This window comes from Pelobates fuscus, chromosome 13, assembly GCF_036172605.1.
Source record: "Pelobates fuscus isolate aPelFus1 chromosome 13, aPelFus1.pri, whole genome shotgun sequence".
In the NCBI taxonomy this organism is placed as follows: Eukaryota; Metazoa; Chordata; class Amphibia; order Anura; family Pelobatidae; genus Pelobates; species Pelobates fuscus.
The window spans coordinates 47,337,844-47,353,611 of NC_086329.1; positions in this window are offsets into that span (position 1 = coordinate 47,337,844).

The window sequence follows — 15,768 nt, forward strand, 5'->3', positions numbered from 1 at the left end:
AATGGTATTTCTATTTTTTGTTTTGTGGTTCACCCTTTTTATTACTATACTATGATCCATGTTTAATAAATGATAATTCTATGGAATATTACTTTTTCTGTAATCAATGCAAAGTATTGTTAGTGCTTCTGGCAGCCTTACTAGGCTGCTAGCACCACCCAAGTCAAAGTTTCTTCCTTCTGGTAGATGAAATGGTACAATATGATCCTGATATCTCTGTGCCTTTCATCCATCTTGGAAAGGCACAGACGTCCCCTTCCCATTCCTTACATATTGTTTATTTTGTGTCTCCTGTCCTTTTATTTTACATATGTGCTATTATCCAGACCTGAGATTATCCATAAGGTGCTGTGGCCCTCTTATTATCGTATTACTTTTTCTGTGAATTTTCAGGGCAAATGCTTAACTTTAAGTTTTCTAACTTAAACATTGCCAATTACAGAATACAAAAGAACAACCTCTAACTATTCTGAGAGGAGAAGGCTGGAACCAAATGAAGAATTGAAATTGAGAAATAACAAAGAAAATCTCAAAAGGTATCAGGAACCAGAAGCATCATATGAGCTTGGGACTACAGAACACGAGACATAAATACTCTGAGGATCACAAGTTCATAGACTGAGTCCACACCTGAACAAATGAAATGGCTGGAGTATGAAGAAACCGAATGAGCTGCTATATTTGGCTACTCACAAATTAATTCCAAAAGCACCCAATTATTCAACATAGCCCCAAATTATCCAATGTCCAAAAGGACAAATTGCAGGACTTGGACAGAAAGTCTGTAGATCACAAGTTGGCAGATGGCATGTGTGATAAGATGAAAGTAAACTAATATCAAATTGAATACATTCGTATGTTGCTGTATTTTTATCGCTGTTGGCAAATCTTGATATTTTCTCTAAAGTCAACATTTTAAAGGAATTTGAGATCCACTGTAGTTTCGAACCTGAAGTTAGTTATTTTTTACAGACACAAGGACCATCTTTCATCACGTCTGATGGCAGCTGCTTCATCTTTCTGACTCATCTGTACTCTGAGTCCAGATGGTTTTGTAAAACACTATTTTTGAACTGCCTCAAGTGTATCATAAACTCAATGACATTTATACATTTTGTCTGCCATCACCCTCCTACTTCTAAAAATATTTTGTTTTTTTGTTGTAGTTAAAAAAAGATCAACTTTTTACACCTTTAAACTACAACTGCACTGTGAGCCTCCGTCCTTTCTTTAAGCTCAAAATGTAGGATATTTCTTTAGATGTCTAAATAGCATCACTTTAATGTTGTTTTGCAAAAATTCTTAACCCTTTTTAATGGGCTGACCTATTCTGAATATCAAGAGGAAACAGTCAAGTAGTGGAGTCCACAAATGGGAATACTCACTTTTCAGGGAATTGCACCATTGAATTATTGAAGTATCAATGATCACCTTTGACTTGCAATAACATTTTCTTCATGAGATGCTTTTAATGATTTAGCTATTGAAATCACAATCCAATTCAATCCAGGTACGACCATGGTACATATCACATTGGAGAAAAGGAAATAGGAGGGAGGATTGATCAAAGTATCATAGACAGTTTTGCATCTTTTTTGACTCATCTATTGGCATTTTTGTAGGGTTTTGTCAGTGCAAATTATTAAATTAGTATTAGTTTTTAATCCATCTGTTGCTTGTTTTCTAGCTTGACACTCTCAAAATATATGGCATTTTTTGGCAATGCAATTTCAACTTTTCCTTAACTTAGTCCACCAGAAAGTATACTGTATCACTCCCCTCCCCATCACCCCCCCACTTGATTTTGAATCTTTTATGCAATGGACGTTTGTACAAAAACAACAAAACTGCTGTATTTAAGCAAAGAAAAGCCAACACCAATCATGCAATTTTTAGAACGCTTTCATGAATGTCAACAGATTAAGCTTTAAGTACCACAAAGCTTCTATGTTATTCCAAACATCTGAGAGATCAATGTATTAAAGGCACTTATAGTTGTTGATAGTGCAGTATACACTGATCTATTAAGAATTGGCTACTGATCCTATTAAGCAAATAGTTCGTGATTAAAAGCAGAGATATCTACTTCTAGATCAATAGTAGTTGAATAGCCATCCATCTTAGCCAACTTGTTAACCAGTGGTGTAACGAATCAGGGTTCCCCTATAGTCTGAGTAATAAACCAAACACCGGGTTAAGCTGCAGTAAATTAATTTATTTGCCCCCAGAGTGTGGACCTCATAAAATTTAAATCCATTTGGGATGTGTCAAAGTTTCAAAAAAAAAAAAATCTACTTTTTGCAATTTTATGGTGTTTCAACTTGCTTCATTAATTGTTTCATGTCTGTCGGTCTATCTATTTCCCTATCTATTTATATGTGAATGTTTTTGTATTTTTGAGTAAGTGTAATAGATATTGAAAGCTTAGTAGGACACAGGCAGCAGGTAGAAGATGATATTTATCTGAAGTGTTGCTAAGATAGATCATTTTCCACAATGATAGCTTTCCGTCTCATCCAAGAAGTTAAACATGGTAACACGGAACTCGTAAAGTCCGTAAGAGCATATACATCTATCAATGCCTCCTTCTATACAGGTTAGCAAAGGTGTTTTAGCTACAATTCCTATTTATAGATCTGATATATCTAACCGTCATATAGGAAATATGAATCATAAGAAATGTTCCAGTGATCGACATTTAAGAATATTGCTTATATTTTCCTATCTTCCTTTTTATTAGCACCTGACACAGAGATCAACCTACAAATTGAGCTTTGCTGACAGGTAATTTAACTGATAAAAACAACTTCTGCAAATGGCAGAACATACAAGCCATAAATAACAAGAAGAAATGGCAGATCATAATGCAGTAAATTAGTAACCAAGGACAACAAGATTCTACGCTCATGTACTATATTTATATGTGGGTTGACACTGTAGGGTATCATTTCTTGAGCAGTGTCCTTACCACCCTTTGTTAAGGTATGTTTGCCTTGTCTTGCTTTGACTAAGTGCTTGTTAGCTTACCTAATGTGCTTTATAAATAAAAATGTTAATAGCTTTTTTTTGAGTATATATATATACTCCAAACTCAGATCTAGCAAACCAACTTTTGCAAGTCAGAAATGTTCATTTTGGTTCTTTAGTCGGAGTGCCAGTCCAATGCACAGATAAAGAGCCACAGCACCCAACAGGCATCTCATTAGAAATGCAAAAATGGACCCCAAAGTGTTGGACCCTGGTGAGCCTTCATCGCTGGTAGTTTGGCACAAGGCTAAGCAGGGAGATCTATTGATCTCCCTGCCAGCTCAAGGAGGGAGAACCCCACACTGCCTCAGCCCAGGCCTTAGACAACCACCTCTTTCACCAAATGAGTAATCCGGCTCTGGCCATGATGGGCAAGAGGTCTGCCCAATCATGTGGGTTATATCTCCTGTCCAATGAAAAGGTGGAAAATAAAAGTTAGGGGACTAGCAGTAAATGTTGATTTTATTCACAAATCAAGTGACAGATGGTCAATAGAGGGAAAACATGGACAACCAGTAAAGCAATCTGTACTTCCAAATATAATTTTTCTAAACACTTTGACTACAGCTACCAATGGAGACAGACCAGCAGTGGTACTTTGTGTTTTACCCTTGCTGTGCCTGTGTGGAAGATACCTGGGTCATTGATTCTAGTGTGAGACTAGATTTAGCTTGATGCTATATCTAGCTAGCTATTGCCAGGCGCACTTGCAACAACTTTGAGTGGGAGATAGTAGATTGCCATTTTGTCATTGTTCCCAGTTATATACAGTTAAGTTTTTATTTTTGATAATAGTGTGGACAAAGATCCTATTTCATGCTTTTATTTCTGAGTGTGTTCAGTCCAGGGTTTCTTAACCTTGAACACAATAACATTACAGTTGTATATCCACCAATCACCAATGCATTTTTCAACTCAACATCTATTTTTGCTGCATAGAGATGTTAGTTTGCAAAATACAAAATAATTTATATACTCAATGTATTGTAATAAGAAAAACAAAACCACTAGCATCAATAATATGTGCTAATTCCAAAATGAAATTGAGGGATGGTAGGGTTAGGGGTTATGTTCCCAAATCAGGATCAGCTTTAGTGCGATTACTTCTGAGAGTTTGCAGACCTCTTCCTTGGCCATGCTTACTGCTTACACCTCTCCCACTGCTGCCTGTACCACAACCATTAGCATTTCCATTAGCATTATTCAACCAAGGGTTAGTGCACAGGCTAGTGTTGTGATAGCTTTCACTGCCACCAATGCAAATCCACCTGCATCATTATTAGCTATTTGTTAAAGAGTGGGGACTAATTATCATACCAACAGATAAAAAATTGTGATCGCTTTGAGTGCCTCAAGAAGGTAAAATTGAAAAGTACAGATTGTGCAGAAAGGAGTTATTAGTTATTGGCAAAGTGTAAAGGATCATCTCACTAGTGCTTGTGTTAAGCAACAGAAGACACCTCAAGTCTGTATTACAGAGGGAAGAAACAGAACAAAAAGTATTAGAGCAGGCAGCAGGTTGATTTGTTCTGGATCAGATTCTGTGCAGTTATCACAACCTACCACCAGCATTACCTCCTCGACTACTGATATCACCACCACTCTTAGGCAGAGCGGGTGGTGGTGAGGGTAGTGCCAGTAGTCCACAGAGGCAGGTTGGACAGGGACAGTCACATCACCTCATCATCTGATGATTTGAAAAAAGAAAAAAAAATCCTCGTGCCTAGCTGATTCTGCCAATTACACCAATTTTCATTTACTGTTTTAGAATTCTTTTACAGAATTTTTATTTCTAGTTAGAGTCCAATTATTTGAGTTGCAGTGTGTTTCTGTGCCACTGTTTATGCTTTGGAAATTGAAAGCTTTTTTGGCAACTCAAAATTGTTTTTGCAAAAATTCCTGCTGTTGCGTAATTAAATTTTTCAGTACTGAAATGTGACTGAGCCAGACAGTGGCATGAGCTAAATTCTTCTGTGCCGAAAAATAATGAATTATGATGAAGTGGTTCAGAAGAGTCATTTCCGTTCTCCTTGCACAACTGTAAATATGTATGCTTGAGAGGATGGATGAATGTGCAGACAGATGGATCGACAGACAGAGACAGGCAGAGTCAAGAGTGATGTGCTTTTATTTCCTATTGTGTATGAATATTTTTGCGCTTATTTGTTTTTGTTTTTTAAACTGTAAATACACATGGGTTTCAGTTATCTTTATCTGCTCAAGTGAGTGCAGAATAGAAGGTCTTTAAGGCATTTTGTTGTTTTAGCAGTGTAAATACATATCACAAGATGTAACAAGTTTTTGATTGATAGTGAAAATGCACATTAGGAGTGTGAATGTTTTGGCCAATGCACCAAGGAGCTGCAGATATTATTATTTACTAATCATGCAAATCATATATCACATCTTAACTGTTGACTGCATGGAGAGTGGGGTGTTTTGCAGGGAAACGGAAGGTGGTCATTTGATTTAAACCCTTTAAGCACAATGATTTATGAAGGTCACCTTGTCAATAATTGTACAGTGGGTATTCTCTTCATTTGTCAGTATAAGTTGATGTTGAGACTTTTTTCTTAAGTTCAATGTGCAGTAGAATAATGAGCTTCACCATGTTTTGTCACCGCCCTCATTTTGTAGAAATTTTAATTGAAAAAAAATGTGCAAAAGTTACCATAATTAATAATGAGATAAGGACAATTGAAAAAAATCACCACATAACCTGTGTATTCAGAAAAGCTGACTCCTAAACCCTCATTGATTTCTGCAGAGCTTTGGCAAATATAGGAATAATAATGAAATAGGATGTTGTAAAAAAAAAAAATAAAAATAGCCCATACTGATTTTCTATATAATTATGTCTGAAATAAAAACATGCTTATCCCCTGGACTGCCATATTACAATTCACAGATTTTACTGAGCCTTTACATTTTACATAACCATTCTTCCTTAAGGTTTGTGTTGCTGGATGATGAATTTATTTAGGTTTACCTATGAAAAACTTATAGTAGAGGCATGGGTTGTTTAATATTCAACTTAGAGCATTTACATTTCATAGGTGTCTCTAAATCAGCTGCTGATCCAACCATCTTAGTAGCCCTAGATTTGAAATGAATTTGGGAGAATCGTGTGTGGAAACAGATCATTTTTGTTGTATACATTTCAGATCATGATAAATTGACTCCTGTGCAGAATCAAATTTTCAAAATGTAGACTTTCGTGGTTAGAGTTCTAAAAGCAGAACAGTCAGTAAAAGCATTCCCCTTGTTTCTATGGTGATTACTTCAATCTTAAAACGCTGACCCATATTTGTTTTTATAAATAACCTACATTGTGTTTTTATTAATTCATCAATAAAATTATTATTCTGCGCCATCATCAACAAATCGATCACCGCCTCTCTTTGTGAGCTTTTTAAGCCTGCATGAGTTTGACATTGTAGCAACATAAACAACCTTTGCATGTAGATGTATTACCATCATTTCTCAATATCCGCTGTGTATCAATACCCTTTCCACTCATTGAACACCTTGACTGCACTGATCTCACATCTGAGATGGCTAGGTCCTGATGGATGGCTGTCAGGCATGAAAAGGAAATTTCGAATATATATCCACAACAGGGGACTGGCTAGAAGCTGATGCTGGCTGTTTAATCTCATGAATTGGGCTGCTATCCTGCACAATGTGTCATTGAAAACCATGTACAGTGGGAGACCTGGCAGCCTCAATAAAATATTACAAGTGAAGTTGGAACTTAAAGACAGAGCATGTCTTTGAAGAATCTTTATGGTAATGCTCATTCTCCCTGTGTACTCCGTCTTTCGATGTGAGCTGGTTGGATAAACTAGCAGTTCAAGATTTCCATAACTCTGTCCACACTTAACTGCACCAACACGGCAAAGAAAAATAAAATGGTCCTGTGCAGCATTAATCTATTTGCATCTGAGAGATAGATGTTATCTTTTTCATGTGTTTCTTTTAGCTTCTTAAAATGTCTTGGAACGTCTAGAGCAGGGGTGCCCAAAGGTAGATACCCAGGTTTTGTTGAACTACAACTCCCAAGCTGCTTTGCTTGTATATAGAATGCCTTTGAAATGACAAAGCATCCTGGAAGCTGTAGTTTTAAAACATCGAGGAATTTACATTTTGGTCACATCTGATTTAGACACATTCCATGTGTCACTGTTAGTCAGAAAGTACATATTCACACTTTATAAACAAACTATTATACCTTTCATAGCTAAACATATTTAAATTTTAAAGGGACACTTTAGTGTAACGCTATAACCCAACACGCAGAAGGTAAATCCACCAGAAGAAACAGAGACAGATAGAAGGTCCCTAAACCGGTCCTTAGAATGGGCGGATAATAGAATATAAATTAAAGGAACGTCAGAACAAGCCAAGGTCAAGGGAAGCCAGAATTACAAAATACGAGAAATAAAGCCAAGTCAGGGGAGACAGGAAACAGTTGAGAGCAAGCTGGGTCAATATCAAAATTATACAAAACAGACAAAAGAATGCACAATTGGGACACTAGTGACACTAGGAAACACAAGAGCGCACTGTGACTTGGGCAAATGAAAAAAAATTATGTTTGGGGGCGTGATTAGTATAAGCATGCACCCAAAAGGTGCGAGTGTGCTGAGCTCTATTGTTTAGAGCTCCTCTGATGTCATGATGCTGGCACGCGTGCGCCGCCTCATTAAAATGGGCAGGTGCATAACGGACAGCGGCCATGAGGCTGACCGGAGCCTCATGCTGTGTGGGAGCGGCTGCCAACCAAATCGGAGTTTTACGCAAGGGTAAGTATATAAATATTTTTTACCAAAGTTTCTAGTGCTGGATGTCATAGTGGTTCTAGCACAAGAGATCAAGCAGGGACGTTTTCCTATAAAAACAAATTAAATACTTTAATACCTGCATATAATAGAGGGTAAAGGAAATAATATAAAAATTGTAAGTGGAGACTTTTATGTTCCTTCTGCAATCAGTTGTTAGCACAATGAGTTGCATGGGTAATTATTAGCAAATAATATGCTATTAGCAGCCCAAATTAATTTGCACCATTGAAGAAACCAGTAATTAGCTTCCTATTTAGTAGCTATTAGGTGGTGTTAATTGGGTACTACTGTCTGCAGATCAGCAGGTTTTGTGCAAACAGCTGTAAAATCTGTGTGTACAATTTAATGTGACCTTGAAAACCATAGGAAACAAAATATACTTTCACAGAAAGCAAAATACCCAATATTTGATTGAATTAATATATAAATATATATATATATATATATATATATATGAGAGAGAGAGAGAGAGAGATACATATATACATAAATACATGCACACATACAGTTTTATACTACACTGATAAATCCATGCATAATTGTGTAATCAATATAACTGTACCATATACTACAAAAACAAAATTACGAATAAAATAATAAGGTTCTTCTGTAAAGTTTGAGCTATTATGAATTCAAAGTGGATTTCAAAGGTTATGTCAAAGTAAAGTAACCAAATTGAAATCAAAATCTTTGTTATTCACTAAAGTGAGATTACCCAGAATTCAAACTAGCTATAAGTTTTGAAATTCACTATGCGTTCATATTGAATTCACATAAATTTTAACTTTATTGAATAATCCTACTTAGAAAATAACTAGTTTCATCTGTTATTTTACATCTGCATCACTGGACTAATATGGCTGTAATATATATATATATATAATTATATAAATCCACAGTAGACATGTACAATAACAAATAACAATACTTAATATGCAATATGAATATCTGCATAGGGATTATGATTCTTATTCCTCAATATATGCTTGGTCATTAGTCTATGTCGTTGAGGGTGTGTGAGGTGGTATCTAGAGAGACAACAGAAGGTAGGGTAGCAGTGAAAAATTCTCATACAAGAGATCTTTTGAAGGACACTAGAAAGTCAATTAGCCTGAGGTTATTCATTCTGTTAGCAAAGCATTCTGTTACTGAAGATGATCTCTTGTGTTTCGTAATGAGATCATGGCATCTTCAAAATGAGCAGTGTGTGTTTCTATATCTGTGAGGTATTCATTGTAGTTTTCCAGTTCACTTTCAATGAAGTTCATTATTTTTGAATGTGTCCCTAGTTTATGGTCAAAGCAGCAATCCAGTTTGGAATTTACTTTATCTGCCACCTTGTGTGCTGTCCGGAGAGAGTTTAAATAGTCTAATAATTGTCCACAGGAGGCAGTCATTTCACCAACTTGTTTCTTCTTATGTTTGCCTTTGTGGTATTCAGTGCTCATGGTAGAAATAATTATGTGAACATTCTAGTCCTGGAATGTCTAAGTCATGTAATCAGCAAGTTAAGGATCGAAGAAGGAAGGAGGCATTGGGAGCAACACATGACACCATGAAATAGTTTAGATGCAGGATTGTATCTTAGCATTTAACCGTTACTTAACATTTGAAGGGCTGAAATAGGTTCATATACAAAGACATAAAATTATACACACACACTTACAAAATAGCAGAAAACTACACGGACACATACTCTCAGACACACACAGGAATACACATTTCGAAATATGAACACAGATATGTATATTTCTAGATACTTTCACACTCACGTACTTCTTAATTCCTGCAGCATCCTTAGAGGAAGGAAAGGAAGTAATAAAACATTACATCCTTCTCGGCTGCCTCAGCATTTCTTCGTTGATTATGTGGCTTAATGCGCCAAATGTCAACTACCACTAGAGGTGGTAGTGGACGTTTTGGAAATCACTAGATCTTAGAGACTGCTGACTGCAAGCTACAACAAACTGGGGTTCAAAGTATGAAACGTGGTGTGCAAATCACCTTCCAATACACCCCTATAATTACCACTGCTTGAATGTCAATTGTGGAGTATTGGGTTGAGAAAGTACATGGCTTTTTATTTTTTATGGCTTTTTAATTCAAACTTTAGTCAACCCGTCAAAAGCCTTGCCCTTGTGGGAGTTCTCAGTGAAGATTTACAGTATTTTCCAAAATACTTATTTTTCCTTTTTCACATTGTCCTTTGCATTAATGCAAGCCCATATAGAGCAGCCAATGGTAGATTACTATGTGACATTACTCGTGGAACTTCTGCCATCCAAGTCATTGTGAGCACACTCCCCATAATTCCTTATGACTGTCTCTCACAATCTTGTCGGGTGGCTTGGATTAATGTTTATAGCTTTTCTGCCAAGTCTTTTTCTATACACTTACTCAACATTTTTATTGGATTCCTCAAAAGGCTCAGATCTTAAACAGTGTTCTATTAACATTACTTGTCACGTTGTTTCCTTTTTAAATTTGGCTCCCAATAATAGTTTTATCCCACACAGCTGGTCACTTAATTCTGCTGTTTCCTAAAATAAAAAAAATAAAAAAATTGTTTCTCTTGATGTTTCATCTCTCATCATATAACACTCTTAAGTCTGAATTGTATCATTATAATGCATAGCATGTGATATTTGCTGAGCTATACACAAACCGGACTCCTCTTTTTAGTTATACTTTCTCAATCTATTCTTTCCTGAAATTGATAATTTCTCCAATAATGTCATCTGTATCTCCAACCACAATTACGCCATTAACAGAACTCTTCTTTATGTCTTTAAACTTCCACAAATGGACCATAGCTATTTTGGTGCTCATCCTTTGTTTTATATGAATACACTATTACATGTTTATTCACTAAAATAGGAATTGTGTAGCACCGACGAGAACGGCAGATGTTTCAGAAAAGAAATATAGTTGAATTCGATTATTTATTTCAGTTCTCTTTAATTTTGGCCAAAAGTATGCAGTTTTCCAAAATTCTTGGTTTTATTAAATTACCCCACGATATTATAATAAATCTAATATAAGCTGCATAACTATAAACGCTAACATCATATAAAAATGATAAACTGTAAGTAGTGGACGTTCATTTAATTTAAAAGAACTGCAAAATGACCAAAAAGTTTGTATTTTTAGCATTTTCTGACCGATCCTGTGGCCACAATAATAGACCAATCATGCAATGATATTGACTCAGTGTTTTATCAATCAATGTCAAATTTCCTGCAAAATTAGACCAGTCTTAAACTTTAAAGGAATGGCTTTGAAAATCTGATAATACTTGTATGTATTGTATTTGCTTTGTTTATTTGGTTACTGCTTTAATTTGCATTAAACCTGTTTTACAAATAGGATTCACTCATTTCCATAAAGTTTAATGGTCAATCGAAATTTGGTAAATAAATGAAAATTTGCCAGAATTTCTGCTAAACCATATACATATGTGACCAAATTTTAGGTGAACTGAAGAGGAGAAAAATATTCTCCAAATGAATGACCGAACATGACCGAAAAATCTTTCAGTGAACATCTCTAATAAGTAGTGAAACTTGCAAACAAATTGCAAAATGGAGGTAAAACTAACCAAGATTATATATTTTTTCTCCATACCAAGTTGTCATTTTACCATAATTCCCTGTTTTATGAATATTAGTGGCAAGGTTCTTCACCAAAAGACATGTCAAATTAGTCAAAATGAATACAAAGTTGACCTAGATCCTCAAAAGTTTTAAAACTACAACTTCAATGATGCCTTGTCAGTCTAAAGGCATGCAAAACATCATGGGAGCTCTAGTTCTAAAACATCCCGGGATCTACCTATTGGGCACCCCTGACTTAGAGAATATTTCCCGTTCAGTTTTTATGGCCAAAAATCTGAAATACATTTAGAATTCTTGACAATATTTAGTAATTTATTTTTATTTTTTTTAATAATTCTTTATTTTCATATTTGGTGTGTAAAACACACAAGCATAATCAGGGCTGCCATCAGAAATTTTGGGGCCCCTGACAAAGCACAAGGTCTGGCCCCCCCCCCCCCTTCCCGGGCCCGCCCACGCCCTACCTAGTCCGCTGACAATGATGCAGGACTGAATGTCGGGTGTATGGTGGAAGTAAATTAGAATGTGTGTAATGGTTGTAGTGTTTGTGTGTATTAGATACTGTTTGTGCAGTAAATGCAGAGTGAGTGTTTGTGTAGCGGATGCAGTGTGTATAGTGAACGCAGAGTGTGTTTGAGTAGTGGATGTAGTGTGTGTACAGTGATGTAGTGTGTGTCTGTGTAGTGGATGTAGTGTTTGTATGTACTATATGAAATGTGTTTAGTGGATGCAGTGTCTGTAGTGGATGTAGTGTGTGTAGTAGACGCAGTGTCTGTGTATAGTGAATGCAGAGTGTTTCAATTTATGGTGGATGTAGTGTGTGTACTGTGAATACAGGATGTTTGTGTAGTGGATGCTGTGTGTACAGTTAATGCAGAGTGGATGTTAGTGTAGTGAATGCAGAGTGTGTATCAGTATAGTGAATCCAGAGTGTGTGCATAGTTTAGTGAATGCAGAGTGTGTGTTAGTGTGTAATGAATGCAGAGTGTGTGTTAGTGTGTAATGAATGCAGAGAGTGTGTTAGTGTGTAGTGAATGCAGAGTGTGTCAGTGTAATGAATGTAGTGTGTGTGTGTTAGTGCAGTGAATGCAGAGAGTGTGTTAGTGTGTGTAGCGGATGCAGAGTGTGTGTGTTAGTGTAGTGAATACAGAGTGTTAATGTGTAGTGAATGCAGAGAGTGTTTGAGTAGTGGATGTAGTGTGTGTACAGTGATGTAGTGTGTGTTTGTGTAGTGGATGTAGTGTTTGTATGTACTAGATAAAATGTGTTTAGTGGATGCAGTGTCTGTAGTGGATGTAGTGTGTGTATTAGACGCAGTGTCTGTGTATAGTGAATGCAGAGTGTTTCAATTTGTGTTGGATGTAGTGTGTGTACTGTGAATAAAGGATGTTTGTGTAGTGGATGCTGTGTGTACAGTTAATGCAGAGTGTGTGTCAGTATAGTGAATCCAGAGTGTGTGCATAGTTTAGTGAATGCAGAGTGTGTGTTAGTGTGTAATAAATGCAGAGTGTGTGTTAGGGTGTAGTGAATGCAGAGTGTGTCAGTGTAATGAATGTAGTGTGTGTAAATTTGTAGTGAATGCAGAGTGTGTGTTAATGTGTAGCGGATGCAGAGTGTGTGTTAGTGTAGTGAATGCAGAGTGTTAATGTGTAGTGAATGCAGAGAGTGTGTTAGTGTGTAGCGGATGCAGAGTGTGTGTTAGTGTAGTGAATGCAGAGTGTGTGTCAGTATAGTGGATGCAGTGCGTGTGTAGTGTATGCAGAGTGCATGTTGTATTAGTGAATGCATGTTGTACAACTGGGCAGACTAGATGGGCCGAATGGTTCTTATCTGCCGTCACATTCTATGTTTCTATGTTTCTATGTTTCTATTAGTGTATTAGTGTATGCAGTGTGTGTTGTATTCATGTATGCAGTGTGTGTTGTATTCGTGTATGCAGTGTGTGTTGTGTCAGTGTTTGCAGAGTGTGTTGTGTCAGTGTATGCAGAGTGTGTTGTGTCAGTGTATGCAGAGTGTGTTGTGTTAGTGTATGCAGAGTGTGTGTTGTGTCAGTGTATGCAGTGTGTGTGTGTTGTGTCAGTGTATGCAGTGTGTGTGTGCAGGGCCGTCTTTAATAACGACTGGACCCTGGGCAAGCGTTTGCTTGGGCCCCCTGTGCCCTGCCGCCGTCGCCCCTCACTCCCTGGTATGCAATCACGGCATCCATCCCAATGCAGTGGTGGCACTAAAATAGAATGAATTTTATTGGGACACCCAATTGCAAGATTGGACTAAAGGTAGAACCCCATCTGTCGTGCAACTCCAACAATGCTTTGACAGCTGGGGCTCTACCAATTTCCCATGCTTGCAGGGTTGTATTTAGCACTGTTTTGTGTGTTTGAATGTAAGCATGTGTTTGTATAAAGTATGTTTGTGTGAATGTGTTTGTATGTGGTACTGGAGTTTGAATGCAAGTGTGCATTTATGTGTAGTGTTTGTTTTTGAATGTAGGAGTGTGCTTGTATGTAGTGTTGAAGTTTGAATGGAGGGGTATATTTGTATATAAAGTTGCGGCTCAGATGCACAGGTAAATACTCTGACACACAAGCAGATACACAGATACATACACTGACTACATACAGATAAGCAGGCACATACATTGACAGACATACTGACACACAGGTACATATATTGACACACACAGACACATACACTGGTAGACGTACTGACACACACACAGGCTCATATACAGACATACTGACACACAGGCTCATATACAGACATACTGACACACAGGCATATATACAGACATACTGACACACACACTGATCAACATACTGACACACAAACACTGACAGAAATACTGACACCCACACACAGGCACATACACTGACCAAGATACTGACACACACACACACACACACACACTTTGACAGACACACTGACACCCATATACACTGAGAAATACTGACACACATCCAGGCACATATACTGACACACACAGACTGATATACTGACAGACACACAGACACATACAGAGACTGACACATGCATGGACATGCACTGACAGACATACTGACACACACACATAGACATACTGACACACACACAGACCTACTGACACACACAGATATATTGACACACAGACACACAGACAAACAGACATACTGACACACAGACAAACAGACATATACAGACACACAGACAGATATATTGACACACAGACAAACAGACATACTGACACACAGACAAACAGACATATACAGACACATAGACAGATATATTGACACACAGACAAACAGACATACTGACACACACACAGACATACTGACACACACACAGACATACTGACACACATGTAAAATGTACATTTTTAAACCCACCCTCCAGTTTCCTACCTTTTGCTGGAGGGTGGATTCCCTGGGGTCCAGTGTGGTGCCTGAGGATGATGGGAGTGAGGATCCCCCATCCTCACTGCAGCCTCGTCCTCTCTCCCTCGCGACTCCTCCTGACACCTTCCATGCAGCTCCTCTCTTTATGGGAGGAAGTGACTTGCGGCTGTCACTTCCTCCCAGCCGGCTGCCGGAAAGCAAGGGGCCCGGTCGCGGTGTTAAAGGGAAAGAGCGCCCGACCGGGCCCCCGCTGATACAAGCCCTCCGGGTGGCCCTAAGTGCATGGGCCACCCGGTGTGACTCAGAGGACGGGGGAAAATTTTTTACATCATTATTATTTTTTTTTTAATTACAAGTTTCTCCCCCCTCCCTGCTTACCTTTGTCCAGGGAGGAGGGAGATTCCATCCCTGGTGGTCCGGTGGGGGGCCCCCGCTCCCTGTTACCGCAGAGGGGGCCCAGGCAGCACACAGCTTCTACTCTTCTCTCCTCTCTTCCAATAATTCTCGCGAGACCCGCGGAGCGTTGCCATGGCAACCGGGTCTCGCGAGAGTTATTACAAGAGAGAAGAGAGAAGAGGCTGTGTGCTGCCTGGGCCCCCTCTGCGGTAACAGGGAGCCGGGGGCCCGCGGCTGCACACATAGATAGCGATATTCGCTATCTATGTGTGCAGAGAGGGAAAGTGGGGCCCAGGACTGCCAGAGCAGTCCGGGCCCCCCAGGGCCGCCGGGCCCGTGACAACCGTTATGGTTGTCACCCCCTGATGGCGGCCCTGAGCATAATGAGGCAAATACAGATTACACAAATCCAGTCAGGAACATAAGTTGGAAAATCGCCCAGGAGAAACCCAGTGTGCTTACAAATGTACCATCACAATATATCGGCAAGATGTAAATTTTAATTAATAACACCAT